Source organism: Lagopus muta, chromosome Z (genome assembly GCF_023343835.1).
Source record: "Lagopus muta isolate bLagMut1 chromosome Z, bLagMut1 primary, whole genome shotgun sequence".
Taxonomy (NCBI): domain Eukaryota; kingdom Metazoa; phylum Chordata; class Aves; order Galliformes; family Phasianidae; genus Lagopus; species Lagopus muta.
In genome coordinates, this window is record NC_064472.1 from 27,282,708 (window position 1) to 27,301,736 (window position 19,029).

General features: G+C 37.1%; 1 long non-coding RNA gene across 1 annotated transcript; it reads left to right on the top strand.

The window, feature by feature from the left end:
- The first annotated feature begins 31 nt into the window (after positions 1-31).
- Positions 32-18,739, top strand: LOC125686924 (uncharacterized). The gene is made up of 5 exons (XR_007373944.1): positions 32-123; positions 12,736-12,787; positions 12,879-12,951; positions 15,774-15,911; positions 17,209-18,739. It is a non-coding gene; the product is annotated as an uncharacterized LOC125686924 (long non-coding RNA).
- Positions 18,740-19,029: the final 290 nt, after the last annotated feature.

Sequence of the window (19,029 nt, forward strand, 5' to 3'; positions counted from 1 at the left end):
CAGGGCTGAGCGCTACCTGCTCCCTCCGCCGGGCCGGGCGTCGTCCGCCGCGCCCCCGCTCATCCGTCGCGCCAGGACCGCCCGCGCGATACACGCGGTGCCGGCGGCGCAGCGCGCGGGCCGGTAAGGCTGTGGCGATACCGGACCCGAGCCCGAGGCGTGGCCGCGCGGGGGCCGCCTGACGCCACATCCGGCGGGCGGGGGTTGGAGCCCGGCCCCGGCGCGCTGCCCGCCGCGGGGGTCGTGCCGCGCCCGCTATCGGTCGAGGGGCCGCCGCTGGCGGAGGAGCGGGAGGGAAGTTACGCCCGGCGGCGGCTGCTCGCCTCCCCCTGCGGCCGCCTATCGCGGCACCCCGCGCCTTCATCGGAAATAATAAAAAAAAGCCCCCGCCGACGGTGGGGGAGCTGCCCGTCTGCCGCCATCTTGAGGCGGGGGGGATGGCGCGGGCCGAGCCCGCCGAGTTGCGGCCATCCGGCGCGGCCTCAGTCGGGCGTCTCTGGCGAGGAGCCGGGCCGCGGTGGGGTCGATTCCCTGGGGCGTCCTCGCTCGTCCTCCAGCCGCCTCGTTTCTGTCACAGCCTTGAGCTGTGAGCAGCCGGTGGGGCTGTGGCGGCCGTGAGTGAAGAACAGTGCGGTTGAGAATCCACCCTGCCAACAACCCGCGCCTGTGCTGCGTTGGGATGTGTGTTTAGGGAACAGGAGAGATGGGGATTGAGGCTGTTTTGTGGCCGTATACAGTTCCAGCACCTCCAGTGGGTAGTGCAGTGTTCCTTTGTAGCCCTGGTGCATCCCAGCCTGCAGCTCTTTGCTAGCCTGTGAAGTGTCTGTGAAGTGTCTCTGCATAGCTCCTGCAGTCTATTGCTGACAGTGCTTGCCATAGAAGGCACCTAATTGAGTTCTATGCACCCTTCCACGTCCCTTTATCTTGCCATTATCTATACACAGCTCGACAATTCTTACTTCTCACACCAGTCCCTTGAACTTCCTCGTGTTTGCCTCACAAACCCTGGTACTACTCCATTACAGCTGTCCCTAGAGACTGAAATTGCCCTTAAGTACTAAACAGAAGTATTTTCAACCCGTGAATAGGTGTACTGTGATTTTTAAAGCCCAATGTAACCATCATAGCTCTAACAGTTGCCTACAAAAAATTACTGGGAAATATGAAAGTGTGTAAAAATCAAACCTGAATCAACACAGCATTACATTTACAACAGAACAATCCTGAATAGTAGAATGGTGTAGTTTTACAGATGAAACTAATCTGAAATGCCGTAGCAGTAACTACTCCATTTGGTTATTCAGCTGTTGAATCTTGGATGCTTGAAGAGCTTACCTTCACTTTGCGACAGTAGCCTTGCTAATCAGAAACACTGAGATAAAATCGTAAAAAGTAACAAAAATGGATAGTGTTGTCTTACATTGTTCATTTGAAGGCAAGCTGTATTTCAGTAGACATCTGTTACCCTATCTATCCAGCAAATAAAAGTTGCTTTATTTAGGTGATAATGCACTGAAAGCTTGGAGGATTTGTGCTTTCACTGATTTCTCATTTTCTTGTGAACAATATGAAGGAGGGGACAGTGAGTGATTTCAGGAAAAAAAAAAAAAAAAAAAGAAAAAAAAAATGTTGCCAGAAGGATATGACTAATTCTGTGGAAATGCCTAACCAAATTTCATCTGATCCATGCAGGCAAAGAGAGTTTTTATTTCAAGGATTTTAATACTTAGTATTATACTGTCCTTTCTCTTATGTCAAGTTGTTGCTTGCAAGCATATTTGCTTTGCAAGATGAACAGGATGACCTGTCATAAAGTTGAAGGATAAAATCTCTTGGCTATTAGTTTGCATTCTTAAATCATGGAACTTTATATTTCTGTCCTCGTTGAAAAATGATATCAAACCCAGTCAGACCTTGGCATAAATGTGATACACATATATACATTTGTTGCCACCCTTGAATTAATGTGTTTGCAGAATATTTAAATCTCTATTAACATCTCAGTCTCTAAATACATAATCACTTGCTATGTCAGAAGGAGGGTCATGGCTTCTTTTGTTACTGGGAAATTGTTGAATCACTTCAATGTTTTGATCCTTTCATCTATGAAATTTGTTTGCAGAGCTGTCTGCACTAATCAATCAGAGCCTAACAGAAACTGAAGTCCTGCTTCAAAACATTGTGAATGCATATATATATTTTTTTTCAAACTTCAGAATTTGAATTTTTGGTCTTTATCAAAATACACATCTCATCTTAGTATTTGAAGAAATGTCATTTTTTCTTAGCAACGGTTACATATTTCTAGATAATCAACAGAAGCATTAAATCACGTCATATGGCTATGGTACCTAGTGATAATATTAATCAACCTTTCAAATTAAAATATGAAAAAAAAATCTTTTCATTAAAAGTAGTGCTAAAAACTTTGTAATTTGTGGTTAGATGCAAAATACACTTTATCTCTGAAAAAAAAAATTATGGCTTTGCACATGGACAAGTAATAATCAAAATAATTAACATTTTTCAACACTGAATTAAAGCAAGAGTAGACAGACATTTCTTGTACTTGCTTTTTTTGCTTTCAGACTGAACACTTCTACAAATAATTGTTTCTGTACCAAGGAATTTATAGTGAAATCTCTTATATAGAGAAAGATAACAGAGAAGATGCTACTCCTATCATTTTTTTTTCTGATTATAAATTGTAATGAAATCACTTTTTGATCTTCATCAGAATTACATTCCTATCCCTTCCATTTTCTGAGAGAAGAATTCATTAAGAGCAACCCAGAAGAGAAGCCCTGGACTTGGATGTCCTAGTGAATGAAAAGCTTAATGCAAACCAGCAGCTTGTTCTCACAGCCTGTACCAACACTATCCTGGGCCAGTGACTCCTCATAGGACCTGTAGTGGTTTTAAACTAAAAAATTAGAGATTTAGACTAGGTAATAGGAGGAAAGTTTTCACTCAGGATGATAAAGAACTGGCACAGGCTGCAGCTGTGGTTGCCTCATTTCTGGAGATGCTCAGGGCCAAGTTGAATGGGGTCATGAGAGCCTGATCTAGTGAGTGACAACCCTGCCTGCAGCAAGGGTTTGGAACTAGATGGTCTTTGAGGTTCCTTCCAACCCAAGCCACTCTGATTTGATTCAGGGCTTTTCCGAACTAAAGAATACAGAGCTTGACCATTTCTTACAGGGTCATAATTAGTCCATCTGACACTTCATACAACAAAGTCCATTTTTTTGTTAAATCTGTTTCATATTTTTTTTTTACATTTCCAAATGTTTTTCAGATATATTCTGTCATTTGCAGCATATCTAAGAAGTACCACAACACATTCCTCTCAGCCATAACATGCAGAACAATTATGTATTTATCTTATGAAATAATATAAAGGCAAGTCAAAATACTAAAGTAGGTGAGAGCATACAAACTGTTTCAGACCAAGGATGCATCTTCCCAGTTCACAGAAGTGCATGCTTAAATAAGTGCAAAAACAAGCACATACATGTATTTCACTAGGTATCTTTGCCACTCTGTGTCCCAGAGATTGTCTAAAACCTTCATAATCTGTTTTTATTGTCTTCTTCAGAGAATTTTTTCCAAGAATTTGTCAAGTCTCCCATAAAACTTGTGCATTCATGCCATCATTTATCAAGAAGAGCCATGCTGTAAGAATAAATGCTGTATAGTAAATGCTGTATGAAAAAAAAAAAAAAAAGCAATTTTGCATTCTCTAAAGTCTAGTCGTTGTCTTGTCTTTTTTGTTCGTGTGAATACTCACCATGGGGAGAAGATGAAGAAGATAGTTTAGATGTTATAAAGAATTAGGCAGTTTAGGTGCAGATGTGTGGGCTATGCTGTCTTGGCTGCTTGTCATGTTTCTTTGATTACCCTTGTAAGTACGCAGACAAGAACATGGTTCTGCTTAGCTAAATTGGTTATTATTACCTGATAAGTAAATACTATTAAACACCTATATTATGCTTTCTTAACGCCACAACAAGTCACTCACCACTGAGCATTTTGTTTCCCTCATGATACCCTCTTGTCTTGGCGCTCTAGATGGATCCAGCATGATGTGTAATAGGAGTTCTCTGAATGCCTGTTAATATATTGGATTTTTATAGGATTAGGTGAGATTAGCCTGGTCCATAATCTCAGTTCCTTGTTCATGTGAACAGTATTTCCTTTTTAATGCTGATTTTACTTCTTCTATGGAGTCCTTGCCATTTGTTTGGGACTAACATCTGTGTCAGTCTGTACCAGATAGCTGAGGAATGGTGAGTTCTTTGTTGCTTCTGGACTGCCAGCACAGCCTGCATGTTTGACCCTGAGGGTGAAAGCTGTTGGCCGTACTGCCTCTCTGGCCAGAAAATCAGTAGGTATTGTGGCTTGTGGCTTCTCAAGTCCTGTGTAATTTGGACACTACTGTGATACTGCTCTGGAAACGCTCAGTTCTGACAAAGATGAGTTTGTGTCTTTTCCACCGTACCCTAGCTTCTATCCTCTCATCAGAAATTAATGAGACCACCAGTAGATGACTGTCAGTCTTGCTAATACTTTCTCCACACAGTTTTACAAGAAATGTGCTTTCCTAGGATCCCTGTTTTGTTTTGTTTTTCCCATAAGGCACCCTATTGACAATTCTGAGACAGGAGACATTGACAGTACTATCATTTGCAGAGATGAGGAAGAAACAAGATGGCAAGAAGTGAAGGCTTACAGTGAAAAGCAAACATAAAACTGGTGACAGCTGGCTTTATGTGTGTGAGAAGCAGTCCTAGAAGTGTCATACACTCTACATTTTTAAATCTTTCTGCAAGTACCTCTGTACTTGCTACACACTAAAGGGAAGATTTAACAGAGGTGCAGCCCTCTAGCTGTGTTTAGGCCCTTACTTCTGTATTAGCAACATAATGTGCACAATCAAGGAATGCAACTTCCAGTTTGCTTGTATTGGAAAGGTGAATTGAAGAAGAGAGTGAAATTTTCATGCACCAAAACTGTGCTGTGAAGAGAATAAAAGCACAACAAGTGCAGAAAATAAGAGATTTGCCTTAGTCATGCACTGCTTGTATGAGAGAAAATGCTATAGCAGTCATATTCTTAATTGGGAAACCTGACACATTAATCAGTTTTTAATGTCCGTTACAGTTTGGTTACATTAAGTTCCTTGTGGACCAGTCCATCAAACACAGAAGTATCAATAATGATTTTTATAATGACATTAAGATAAATCCTCACTGCAGTTTTTTCCATCTCTTGAGTAATAACAGTCCAGTAAGCAAAGCAGTCACTATTCTTCACTATCTGATATAACAAATGTGAAAATACTGAGTAGGTGTATGTTAAACTACATTATATTGTAAACAAACAAATACAGATTTTTTTATTTTTTTTTTTCATTGCAAGGTGAAATTTGAGATTACTCTAGCCACTGAGAATCCATTTTTTCTATGTGAAAATGCCTAAAATATCCAGCCCTGATTCTGGGGTTAGTCATTTAAACAATTCCTATTAAAATAATTTTGTTCCATACTTCTAATGTCAGAATGAGTTTGCTACATGTGACCTTATAGATGTGGCAGTGCCAGAGCCTCCTGCATCTAAGCACTGTTTTGTACAGACATAGAAGGTGCCCAGCTGCCTGGCTTCACATCAGGCTTTAAATTTTCTCCATTATGAGCAAAAAGGTCATGGCAAAAGAGTGTGAAGGTTGTATGGAATTATCCCCTTGATCTGTTCTGATTAATTCAATCTACTCCAGACAGTGACAAAGAATAAAGGAATTAATTGTTCACCTGTAGCTGGTTAGGAATCATTACTTTCTTCAATCTGGCATCCTGTGGGGTCACTGTATGTACTTACCTTTACCAGACTGTGGCTGGGCTTAGTAACTACTGTGATGACCAAGTGAGCATTGCCCTTTCTAGAAAAACAGCAACAACAAAACCAGGTAGCTGAAATAGAAAATAAATGCTGTTTTGGGAACGCAACGCACAGCAGACTTTGTGAAAACTGTATTATCATCTACATCATGAACACATATTTTTTACATTTTTGGGGAATGTCTAATGCAACTGTCCACTCTGAAGAACATATGCCTAGTAGATCTTCATTTGTATTCAGCAAGCAGTTATAAATCAAATCATCTGCTTGTTTACAAAGATTCATATTTTTTGTTGAATCCAAATGGGAATACTTCATTGTGACACTGGACTAGAGTAGTATAGAATCTTTTGGTAGGTCTACCATTTGCAAGCAGTAGCCTGTGTTTGTGTTTTAATGCTTTTAATATGGATTCAATTTGCCAAACACATAGTTTTAAGGAAAAAAAAAAAAAAAAGAAAAGAAAAAAAAAAGCAAAAAGCAAACCAACAAAAAACTGCAGTGGAAGATGCAGTGTATGATCAAGGACATTGTGGCCTGCTTTTGGCATAAGTGTGTTCAGCTTTGCATGGCACTCTTTTCTTCCATTGCAATGAGCCTAGAGAAAACATATTCAGCCCCTCTTTTGTGTATTATCATTCCTTTCTTAATTTATTTACTCGAATCTGTCAAACTCAAAACCTGTTACATATTAAAGCTCAGAAGCAAAAGATTCCTAGCAGCATGGGAGCATCTGAGCCATCTCAGGTGTGCAGAGAACCCTGACCAGGCTGCTAGCAACAGGACCGTTGGTGGGACCAGGCAAGAGCATGAGGTGGCAACATAGCAGGCCCTTGACACACTTGGGCACCATGTCTGTTAGTTAAGGCAAAGGCCAGAACTCGAGGAGAGAAGTGTAAGAAATGTGGCTTAGACAGCTATTAGAATGAAGAGTCAGTAGGACATTTTGGAATGGTACTTCAGGGTCATTCTTTTTGTTTGTTTTTGGTTTACTTGTTTTCCCAAGCACTATCTGAGTTTGCTCAAAGCATATGATGCATGAAATGCAAGACTACCCCTATTGCAAATGCTCCCATATCACAGTATCACTGTGGTTTTTTTACAAGTCTATATAATTTTATGTTACAATCTGTTAAGCACCCTTGCAAATTTGTTGTAATAAAAAATATTTTCCTAGAATCTAATGCAACACATGATGAAGAGTACAAAGAAGAGCTTTTTTTCAAAAATTGAGAGACGTGAAAAATTTAAACATTACTAGTTTCTGGTGGTCACTTTTTTTTTTTTTTTTTTTCTTTTCTAATGAGACTTATCAAAAAGATGCCTCTGAAATATAAAAGTTAACTTTGAACATTTGAATCTTGAAGATTTTATGGAACAAGTAAAAAAAAAAAAAAGATTTCATTTTTAAAAAGGTAACTTAAAGGCCTTTCGATTCATTATGCTTAGGAATTATTTGAAATAACTACATTACTCAAATAAGGAAATAATGTGCTTAGAATTATGTTTAAGCATTTGATTACTCATGGAGGAATATTTTTTTAGATGAAGATATACAATATTAATTGTAGTCTTCTTATTAGAATGTAATTTTATTCTTTGCTTAGAAGAAATAACTGAAAAAAACCTCTTCTGAACTAATGATTGATGAAAATGGTTGAAATAGATGAAGATTATAAACTAGTGATTGATGCTATTGTTAATACGATTATGAATAAACTATGTATTGTTGGAAAGAGTTTTTTTGCAGTATTAACCACGTTTCTGCTTTCTGAAGAATAACAGGATGCCTGCACCTATCAATTCATGATATCAAGCACTGACAAATGAAAAAATAAATTATAACCCTAAGCGTGGTAGTTTAGCAGATAATTCCCATAAGATTTTTATATAATATATATAATATATATTAATATATATATACTTTACTATATATAATATATAATATATAATATATAATATATAATATATAATATATAATATATAATATATAATATATAATATATAATATATAATATATAATAATATATATTGTATTATATAATAATATATATTATATATTATATATTATTATATATATATATAATATGTTTATATTATATTATATATTAATTGAGCTGTTGTTTTCTAAATGAAAACATAAATTTCAGGTCCTGTTCCTTTTTGCTTAGCATTAACTGCTATGTGCCAGCTGAGGTATTTTCTTAATCTGTTCTGAACTGTAGAAATCCTATTGCACTTCAGAACTTGGTCTATATATCACAAGGTATTAAAAGCAATATAAGTATAAATGGCAGTCTTACTTTTCAACACTTTTAAGAAAAATATGAGTTGAATTTCTGAATTTTGTTCAAGGTTTTAGATGAAAATTTAGATTAAAATTATCATAATTAAATGCATGTATAATGAATTATAATTATTTTAAGTAACTGTAGCATTTTTTTGTCTTTTATTTTTGGCAAGATATAGAGAGGACCGTAAAATCTAGATTGTGCGTATTGCTCATTGCCAGCATCAGTGTCTCTTCAAATACAACTTTATCATGGAAAGGAGAATAAATACTGTTTTTGACAATAGGAGAACAGAAGCATCACATGTAAGGATTTTATCTGGAACCACACAGCCATTAGAAGAAAAAGAAATCTTCATCCTCATATTCTGAACTACAATAGGAATATTTGACTTCTGTAACTTGATAAGTATCACACAACTTTATATTTCTTTAAAGCAAATATTTCTTGTCAGAATTTTGCCCTGAGCTTTGTACTATCAGAGATCAGGCACTTTTACTAGCTCTGTGCCCATTCAAAGAGTACCATGTGCAAGTTGATGTTCAGTAGCTGCAGAGAGACAATAAGCAATTTTAGCATGCGTTCTAAAAGCTCTTAAAATTGCCTGCATTGATTCACTATATTTGGAAGAGAAGGAATTTGACTGAAAACTGGACGATGTGCTGCGTGATGTGGTTTAGTGCTTGTGGTGGCAATGGTGATGAGGAGACGGTTGGACTAGATGATCTTATAGGTCATTTCCAACCTTGTAATTCTATGATTCTATGATTCTATGATTCTATGAAATATTTAGGTATAGGATTCTTGAACATAAGTACTGTAAAAAATACATGTTAATGTTGGTATGTGTTTTCTTAAAAATATAAAGTGTTGTGTTTACAGCAATAGAAACTTTACAAGTTCTCATAAAATGTTTTCATTGCAATTAATTTGCATTTTTTCCCTTTCTCTCTTTTGGAGAGGTCTGTGTGTCAGTTCCTTAGAGATCTCAGGATTATTCCTCTTCAGCTACTTTCAGCTGAAAATAATTTTTTTTTACATTTACTATTTTAATACATGATGCAAAATCATTGTTATTCTATTGGATTCTTCACTCAATTTATATTGCATTTTCCTTGTCAAGGTTCAAGTAGATTTAATAAAAATATAAAAAGTAATATCACTGGTGTTGGCCCTCTTGATTAAGTCTCCAGGCTTAGTTTACTTAGCACCGTCGTTAATTTCAAAGTATTATTTTTTCACTGCACACCAAATAAAATTTCACGTTATACTAATAATTACTGTACAACCCTACCTGAAAATTGACTACATAATATGATACCTTTTTTATTAGACAAGGACTCTATGTGTACAGACAATATAAAGATATGGGGTGAACTCTGGAAATCTCATAAGTGGTATGGAGATGGGGAAAGAACTAAATTAGACGTAAGGAAAAGCTAGCCTTCACAGTTTTGTTTAAGCAGTGTAGAAGTTCTGGTTCTTTTACTAAAAGTAGAGCCTAGAAATTGCTTCTCCTAAAGATAAAAGAGTTTAAGGCAGAGTCTGAGCTTCTAGCGTTTGCTTGCTTCTTTTTCTGCTTCAGGAGGAAGCAAGTGCTTTGGGGCAAGAACAAGTGCAGTTGCCCATTATAGAAGGTAGCTTACCAGGCACTGAATTTCTCCAGTGCTCCCTGGCCTTATTGGCACATGTTTATGCTTCCTTTGAAAATATTTTGACAAGGGCAACCAAAGCATGAGTGGTAGCAAGGCAGAGGCTGAGCAGCATTAAGAGCAATAATGAATAAATACAACCAGGGGAAAATGTCTGGAAGCTACTCTAGGGCTGGTCAGTTACATGGTCAGTGTGGGATCAGCTGTATACTAGTTTAGGGAAGGTACTGTTCTTTTAGCATCCTCCACTGCTCAACTAAATCTACCTTGCAGTGTCTAAAAGTTTTGAATGCATAATATGTCAGCCTGAATATTCTAAGGTATGTTTGTGTGAATAAACAGAAGTGTCTGCTATCCAGCAGTCATATTCTAATTTCTAGTTGTTGAAACAATAAAGGGAGAACAAGGGAGCCAGCTCAGAAGTGTCACAGAGCCTCCCCATGAGACTTCTAATAAAGCTGTTCTGACATTTACAAGTGGATCTTCAAATATGAGAAAACTGGAGTTCTTATATCAGTCCAAAGCAAAATAAACATAAAATTGTCAAGCCTTCAGAATGAAACTTCCATAGCATGTACTGCTTTCACCAAGGAAAACAATCCCTAAGGACAAAGGAGCTCTGTCACCAGAAGCATAGAAGAAAAATATTCAATATCTGTTTTATATTGGACAAAATAATACTGCCACAGTATCCAGGATAAGCACCTGTCTGTCAAATATCAGAGTGGGGAACCCATTGAAGATGTATATTGATAGTGACTGTCAGCCTTGGAAATCTGATATACAGCTTCCATTCTTCTCCTCACCAAGATAAACTAGGAGAAACTGAGTCCTGCTCCTTTCTGTTTGGCAAGAGGCCAGTAGCCGTGACGCTCCAGCTATGTTTGTGTAGCACACCAGACTTCTTTCTACCCTTGTAGCAGCATTCATGGGAGCCGATGTAAAAAAAAAGAAAAGCACCAGTTTAGTAAAGTGAAAATAACTAGTGGCAGAGGGTGTATGAGACTTCCAGAAACACAAGGTAGGAAACTTCATTACTCTTGGTGCTGCTAGAAAATCTTTATCCTTTTTTTACCTTTGAAAAGCTAATGTAGGAAGAAACAGTTAGCAACATGACAGTGCATCGTCATGTTTTTCTTGATACGTTAACCAGCCAGAATGTACCTGCAATAGGAGAATATTAATTTAGCATTAATATCTCCTCTTTCACATGAGTAGCAGAATGTCACAAACTGCAGAGAAGATGTGAGATGAAAGAAACAGATGACTTCTTTTGAACGCTAGTTTTTATTATGATGGATTTCATAGAGTCAGAGAAACATTTAGGTTGGAAAATGCTTTCAAAATCAAGTCCAATTGCAGCACTGGTGCTGATTTCAACCAGCCTAGCCAAGTGAAAATAACTAGTCTGCTTCCACACAAAGGCTATGCTTGTGAAATTTCAGTGTACTTTTGCAGATATTGTCTGTGAGCCATATGATCCCAAAAGTAATGTAACTTTTAAAGGCCAAATTTCAGCATTTAAATACGTGTAAAGTATTTCCTATTGTTACTCAAAGGCATTTGTATTAATTTCCAGTCATTTCAAGATAAGGCTCTGCTTTTGCATTCTCTTTAACGCCATTGGCCTTTAGTAACATTTTTGTGGTCTTGCCTCTTTTACTGTTCCAGTCTTTTTGTGTTTCTGTATCCCACTTACACAACTTCTGCTTTTGAACTAGACTCACAGTGTACATTTTCCAGTGTCTCTTCTGTTCCTGACATTTTTTAACCTGTAAGAGTATTTGACAGTGTCCATGTTTATACCTCCTGTTTTTCCCCATAAATAGAATGACAGCCAGTACTGGTAACCTAGTGGGTGGCAATCCTAGCAGGGGGTTCTAAGTAAGTGATTATTAAGATCTCTTGCAACCCAAGCCATCCTATGAAGCTATAATTAATGTTGCTGAGCTAATGTTGTAACTGGAGTTGGGATAGTTTTAACTTGTCCATCCAATTGACTTCAATCCTACTGAGAGCAATGGGAGTGAGTGGACATTTGACAGAAAAACAAAACAAAACAAAACAAAAACAAACAAACAACAAAAAAATAATGTTGCCCATGGCATTCTAAAATGAGCATACCAGTGTTTGTCATTAGGGTTTAAACAAACTAACTAGCTAACAAATGGAGGCTAAAATATAGAATGTAGTAGAAAAAGTCTAGGTGCAAACTTTGTGCATTATAATAATGAAATGACTTTCAATTCAAACCAAGGTGGAAATAAGAAAGCATTTAGCTATTTGTCTTTGATCATATAAAGACAATATCTGATCATATAAATTGCTTGAGGGTTGAGGCTAGTGGTAGCTTTTATGTAGGCTTTAGGAACGCAGTGAGACAGTTCAGAACAGAAAAAAAACAAAGTTTTTTTTATATATACTAAAAGACCACATAAATTTAAGTTGGAGGAAGCCCTACTACAGCTTATTAGGATTTAAGTGATTATCTCAGCATCTGATTTATGTCATCCATTATCAGTTGTGATGTGTAATGGGAATGGGTCATCAGCTGAGCCAAACTTGTAGCCCAATAGGCTACTTTGCAGCCACTGCCTATTCCTAATCAGCTCAAATGCCAGTAGCTCTCACAAAATGAATCAGACTTTTTTGAGTCACTGGAAAAAAAACTGCTATGGTTATTGCTACTGAAGTAGCAGTGGATGCCTGTTCTTTCACAGGAGGCTTTTTTATGCCATATAAAATGCCAAATTATGACCAAAAGAGAGGTAGACAAAGCAAAATCAGGTAATATTAGGAATATTGTCATTTTAATATCCCTCAAATAAGGATATGATTTGTTTCCCATACATACTAGTTTTATTTATGAGTTGCTCTTTTTCTTTCTCATACAGTAAAGAAGAGATTGATTGGAACAACTGAAACAGTGAAGAAATGAGAAGAGAGGTAGGAGAAGTCTTAGTATGGCCAACAAAATCTCAGTGTGTCTGAATTAGGTAAACAATAGGGTTCACATGAGTCTTTCAATTTTTCATAGCATGGAAGAGTGGCAGAGGCCTCCGAGGCCAGGAAGAAGGAGGCTCATGAAGCTGTAATTTGCAGCCTGTGTGGTAAGTCTGCACTGGTCCTGACTTCACAGAAGGAGCTGAGAACTTTCCAGGGTTCAACTAAATGCAGTATTTCAGCCTTCTCCTGCTGTTTCCCCTGCAACATGAATTTGATCTTTTTCCAATTACTCCTCCGTTACATTTTAATATTGTGTTTATTGTACCAGGAAACTGTTTGGCCACAGATGTGAAATCAGTAATAAAACAATTAGAAGAGGCATGCTTTCATTTCCTTCACAGTATTAAAGTGAATAGTAGTCTCGTATTTGAGGGTAAAGGCCATGATTTGATATTAAAATGAGGAGAGGCAAAGTAGTTAAATTAAGCACTAGCAGTCACCAGGGAGCCTGACCTCCGCAGTGTTAGATGGAGATCTGTGAGCTAGCTGGCATTACACTCGGTGGGCTCATGTCGCAGAAGAACGTCACAACAAAGCTGTAATCAACCCTACTAAGACTGAGAAATGTGTATTTTAAAGCACAAGTGTAGTTCAGCATAGTAGAATAATTATTGTGTTTCAAGTGAAAATAAAATCACAGCTGCAGAACTAAGCCTTCAAATCTTTTTGATTGTACAAATTCTTTTTTTTTTTTTTTTTGAATGAATATTGGAAAAATCCTTAGTTAAGACTGATCTAAAAATATTTGGCTTTCCTTCCACATTTAAATAAAGGAATTTATCCTTAAATCCTTTTCTAATGCTCTTTTTTGGCCTGACAGCACTTTTGACTTCCCTCAGGCTTGTTACTTATTTGTAGCAGAGCAAAATCTATCCCTTCCATGTAAAAACATAACATTAGATTGTATTTTTATTGCAGTCAGGAAATACATCTAGTAAGAATGCTTTCATTTTTAAATGTCTGTAATTCTAGAATTATGCTTAAAGAATTTATAATGATCTTTAACTCTAAATGTATAGTATCACACTTACCAGAAGTGTTTATAGCACACTGCTAACTGTTAGCCAACCTTACACAATCATTCACAAACAAGGCTAAATATAGAAAAAAAACTTCTGTTGTGAAGCCTGATAAAAGCAGATGTAATAAATTAAGCTTCTATATGAATGCAGTTAACTTTGCCAATTAAAATTGAAACTTAGGGAACCATCACCCTTTGCTCATTCTGCTCATTCTAGCTGCTACAAAATATCTGTTACCAGCAAATCAGGTTGGCCTTGTGTGGAGCCAGATGTTGGACACCGTAATCCTCGTAGGTTTCTTCCAACCTGGGATGTTCTGTAATTCTATAGTTAGATTTATCCAAATTTTTCAGGTATTACTATGTACTGATTTTGATCTGCTAGTATTTGTAAAACTCTGAAAAAAGGAAGGTGAATAAAACAGAATTTTAAGAGAATACTGCCCTAGTTTCAGATATTTAACATTATCACTCTGAATAATTTAATTTACAAATTTTAAATTGACTTTTTTCAAGACAGCAGTCCTACGAAGGAAACTTGGCTTTTGAACAATGATGAATAAAGAGCTCCACACATTTCCCCATCTGCTTTTGCAATTGTTGAAATAAAAATAACAAAAGAGGAAGAAAATGCTATTTTGTGTAACACTGGCCCTTATAACAAAGGTTTTTGGAGTTACTAAGTTTGATTTCCTTAAACAAAAATCTTCTTCATTGCTGATCACATTCTGCTAGGTCTCTGCTTTTGAGATTGGTCCTAAATAATTGAGAAGATACTTAACATATGCTTAAATAAGGCCTGTGCCTTTATATTATCAGTGTTATAGAATTGGCTGGGTCACGTCCCCCAAAGTCAACTGCTGTCAGCTGATGTCCTGTAGTGTCAGCCCTAGCATCTTGCTGGCTGAAGAAAAAATGGAGAGACGTGCAGAAAATGTTCTCTGTTTTTGTCCTGCCCCTGTTTGGATTAATAGCTATAAAGATATTAATGTAGGGTTCGTGATTCACAGGGATACATTTAACAAATAGCTACACAACTTCTGAAATAGAAGAGAAATCACATGCTGGCTGTGTAAACTAAATAACCAGCTAAACAAACTGAACATGGTAAATCAGTGGCCTCAAAAGTGGCTTTGAGCTGTCATCTTGTCCTTCTGATGCTTTCAGTAATTGCTTGTTGGGTTGAGGTTAGATGATAAGTTTCTTCTCAGAAGTGAGCAACTCTTGGAGTGTACTCCAAAACAAAAATAAAGTTATGTCTTCTGGGCTGAAGGGAACCATCTGTGGTACAGCTAGTAATCTTTGTGATGTTTAGTGAAATTTGTTTTGGCTGGTAACTGCTGAAAGAAGCTGATGCCCTTGGTTCTGAAGGATTCATAAGAAGACGATTCATGATGCCCCTGGTTCACAAGGATTCATAACTCCAAAACTTATTATGGTTAAAAGAGATGGCAAAGATGACCAGAAACAGTGTTCATTGGCTGTGATAGAGCTGTTGCTCTGGAGTGTCATTTTTCCTTTTAAAGAAGATAGCTATAAGAAAAATAATAGCAAAGCTATGTAGTTCTCATTGCTTGTGACCTCAGCTGGGTCAGGCCTTGGATAAGTGATGTTGTGTTGCTCTTACAGTCATTTATTGGTCTTACAGTCATGCATAGGTACCTTATAAACCCTGTCCTGTGCGGAATGCTGCACGTTAGCATTCAGCAAAACAAATAGGAGTCTTACCAAGTTTCCCACGCCTAAGCAGATGAATAACACTCTGAAGTTGGTATGGTCAATCCTGCACCTTTGCAGTCTTCTGAGTGCTGATCTAACTGCTCAAAGCTGCTTTCAAGCACCATCTGTTGTCACATGATTCTGCATGCCAGATGCTCATAAAAATGTCTTTCTTGGTTGTTTTAGAAACTAAAGAGCGAAAAAGGTATTAGAAGATTTCAAACCAAAAGAACTGAACATGTAACAAGCACAATGAAATAAAGAAGCATCCTATGCATATTTCTGCTTTTCATAGCCATAGATTGAACACTCCTCTGCATTAAAGTAAGAATTTTTCTCTTTCCATTGAACAATAAAGAAATCTTCAATGACTGATTGATTGGCTTTTAAAATTTGTAATGTGTTGTGTTTTCCAGCAGTGCTTTCCAATGGTTTCTGCACTTGCAATCATGTAATGACTTGAAAGTTTCGGCTTTTGTTGAAATGATATGTTTTAAAGTTTGATTATGTGAAAGGCTGGAAGGTATAATTCCGCTTTACCTAAAAAAAAAAGCACACACAAAAAAAATCTCAAGAATTTGGGCCCCTGAATGTCTGAGAAATTCAGTCGGCCATACAGCATATAATCTATGAAAGATGAATGTATACGTGATAATCAGCCTCCCTGGGCTTTTTGATACACTGGAGAAAAATGTAGAAATTGGGTTGCTGGGAAAGGCATCAGGATATGGATAATATCAGAAGACAACTTATGTTCTAGTTGCCTACTAAACATTCAGCAGAGCTGATTTGACAATGTTTGTCACTCATAGAGTATGCTGAAATTGTTCACTTGAATATTAAAGGTTTGGTCTGTGGCCTACAATGTGGGAAAAATAAAGCAGAACTACAGTCACTCAGCCAGAGTCGAATGTTAAGGTGGCAAGTTAGAGAATCTTGAGAGAAGTTTCTTTGAAATACTTATTCAAAACACGAGGAAAAAAGAACAACACAGTAGTCATGACATAGCTCATAGGAAGTAAATTGCAGTTCAGGCATGTGTTGTAAATTCTTCTTGTAATAATTCTTCAACTTACATGAGTGGTTCTCACATTTATTTATAGCATGTGCACTCTTTCATCATATTCATGAATTTCTTTTCTAAAATAATGAAGACAATAGATTGATCACAGCCTTCTTATATATCCTCTATAACTTCAAGTTGAGAGACAAAGCTTAAGTACTCTTTAGCACATCACTTAAATAGATAATCTGCATATTTATTTCACCAGAACAATGATGAAAGAAAAAAACTGTCAGCCTGATTGTCATCTGCAAAGATGTACTTCAGATATCTCAGCGCGGAAGATGATGGAAATAGACATATTTACATTAGCACCACCTTCAGTCCAAGCGTGAATAATAGGATGCTTTACTGTTGCATACACAATTCTCTGGAACTAAGTGTATTACTTCAGAATGATACCATTCCTCACAACTGAAAGGAAAAAAAAAAAAAAAAAAGAAGAAACAAACAGCTTGTGCTGACAAACACTGTCAGTTCTGTGTTCTTTCTTCTTCTCCCTTGAGCACTTTGGTACCATATAAAAGCCACATTCTTGCATGTTCATGTTTTGTGCAGGAACCATCTGCCAGGGACTCTTAAGAGCTGAGTGCCAACAAACACACCTTTCTGCAGAAAAACTTCTCTCTCAGCTGTGAAAAAGTCATCTCCACCTACTGACATTTCTGTCTGTCTGCTCTTCAAAGACCTTTGAAGGAATTACTCAAAAGTGGCATCTTGCTCTATTTCCCAGTGGAAATGTGAATCCTAGAAACACTGAGAAGGTATTTCTAAGCTTAGAACTATAGATCAAATCATCCTGTATTCAGTTTTCGTTTGGGTTGGGGAAGGAGAGAGAGGAATGTATATTTTGCTTTTTAGGATTTCTCAGTCATTCTGTAGATTCACAGTTCCTTAAAACAACACATCAGAAGGCCTGCCATCAGGATGTCTATAATCAGAATGTCTACTAAAAATTTTACCTTTAATTACACTTAGAGTGAGTTATTAATTTGACTCTGGCCTTTCTCAGTTCTAAAGTGTTGTGTCTGTTCACTTCTTATCATCGTGTTTTCTATGTTGCAGATACTCAAATATTTTGATATGTCATGTAGAGTGTATATTGTTTTCCAAACCATTTTTCGAGAAATGTCACAGAATTTGTAATGTTACTTCACAACACAACATTAAAGTACTTCTTTCTGATTCAATACCTAATGTGTGCTAAACCTCATTCAAGTGGTGCACTTGACTTAGATAGAATCAAGGTTTGTGAAAGATTCTCAAATTCTGAGCAAAACCTGATTTGCAGCCTCACAAGAATTGCTTCTGGTTGCTGTAAAGCAAGTCAATTTTTGAACAGTTTCATAGAGGCAAAGCTGACGTTCAGAATAATTTCAGCATGGGTCAAGTCAAGAAACGAGGGATTAAGTGCAAGTGGAAGATAGAGCTAGATGATAGGCAGATTTTGCAAAAAGATAAATTAATAGAGCTATTTTAAAAAAGAAATGTTACTCATCCATATGTAGGATTCATCTGTGTTAAGTCCACTATTACCACTGATCAACAAAATAGGATTTTTGCATTTCTTAATGCTTTTCATGAATGTGTACAAAATCCTGTATGAGGCTTCTGATCAAACCAGAAAACTCACCTACGGATCTCTGAAGATTTCTTCTTACATGAATAAAGCATATAGACCTTAACAAATGCTTTCTGAGCTGCAGTGATTTTGGAAAAATTAGTAATTAATGTCCACATAATTCTGTTAGCCTATATATTTTACAGTTTTTTACCCCATTCCTCTGTTGTTGAATATTACAATCTCCTGTCATCTGAGTGAGAACATTAACAATTCGAATTTTGTTATTTATATTCTGCTATTATTAAATCACAGCATTGAATAAGTTACTGTAGGGACACTGATCCACAGAAGATAGTGCTTCAGAAGAAGATACCGCTGCAGAAGGTTCTGCTCCTCTGCAGTGCAGACTGTGGTAAAAATGGATAGCAGTCTATTCTCCACATAAATGTAATTCAGCAGCTTCAGAAAGTTTCAGAAAGCACAGCATTATATCACTAACTGAAGAAGAATTGAAGTTGGGGGGAATTTGGGGAAGAAAAATAATGAACACTTAAACTCTGAGTACATTTATCTTTTACATGTCAGAAACAGAGTGGGCAAAAATCATTTCTGCATAGGCTTGTACAAATCTTTTCCTGTTCTCTCTTCCTTTCGCCCCCCCCTGCCCCCCCCCATTCCCCCCCCCCCCCCCCCAAAAAAAACACCGTACATTTAATTAAATATTTATTCTGTAATCCTGCTTTGCCAGGTCTCTGTTTCTTGAGCATCTTCAAACTACAAACATGAAAATATTTTGAAGTACATGACAAAGAATA